The sequence below is a fragment of the Pinus tabuliformis genome, chromosome 3_2 (assembly GCF_031772625.1).
Source record: "Pinus tabuliformis cultivar Carrire ecotype Pingquan chromosome 3_2, CPIR1, whole genome shotgun sequence".
Lineage (NCBI taxonomy): Eukaryota > Viridiplantae > Streptophyta > Pinopsida > Pinales > Pinaceae > Pinus > Pinus tabuliformis.
Genome location: NC_142302.1, coordinates 355,356,698 through 355,357,823, shown reverse-complemented (window position 1 = coordinate 355,357,823; position 1,126 = coordinate 355,356,698).

Genomic DNA, 1,126 nt, shown 5'->3' with positions numbered 1-1,126 from the left:
AACTTTTGAAGTTCCTGGGAGATTGTAGCAGTTCCAGCAGAGGCTTGGAGTAGACAGGAACAAAGGATTCCTTGAAGAAAAATGAGAGCAATATTTCTTAGTACAAGTTCTGAAGGAAAGAGGACTTCGAGACCAAACAGAGGACAATCCATTCAAAGTGCAGAAGAATGGGAGAATGAGATCATACATAGATCTTAGAGGTAAGATAGTGTATTTTGTTTCAAATTGAAATTGAATATTGTGGTTGCAGATGACACATCTCAGCAAAGGACAACAAGAGAAGATGTGAGAGGAGAACCAGATGTGTTCTTGAAGGCAGAGTAAGGAAAACACTCTGAAGGAGAAGTAGCAGTGAACTTGAAGAATCCAACAAGAGGTTGGATAGAGAGAGGACAACTGAAGTGTTCTCAAGAGAGAGTGAAAGATTGAAAAAACCTAGAAGGAGCAAAGGTGTTGCTCAAGAGGAGGTTCCAGAAAGATGACCCGTGCTTACCAAAAGACTGAGTGAGGAGAGCTTAGTGAGGTAAGATTGCAGCGAGGAGGACTAGTTGTTGCAGAGGCTTGTTGCAGATGAGTGAGGAGCTCATGAAGAAAGAGGAGAAGAAGATTACTATTGATAGTCATAGCAAAGGTTCAGAGGGAAACCACAACATAAGATATGAGAAGAAGAATGCCGAAGCAGATGCCAAGAGACTGAGTCAAGAGGAGATTGACAAGGAGTTGGCTGAGATAAGAAAAGAACTTGATGTGTTAACAATGCAGCTAGAAGAAAACCAGAGACAAGGTTGGGTATTAAGGAAGAAGCTAGTGGAGTGGCATGAGATGCAGAGAAGGCTACAGGGAAAGAAAGTAAAGTGGCTGAGGGAAAAACTCAAGGAATTTGAGTTGGAAATGGAAGAGTCCATTTGTGAACCAGAACAGGGAGAAATTCAGGGAGAAAGTGAAGACTACATTGAAGATAAAGAATGGAGATCAAGTGAAGATCTCATGGACTATTGGGATAGTTCAAAACAACATGAGGAGATGCTGATTAAAGATGAAGAGATGATGTATAAGGTCATTAAGCCCTGTGTTTTTGAACCTAATATTTTTTGTGTGCTTGAAGGATGAATAGGAGAGGACAGAC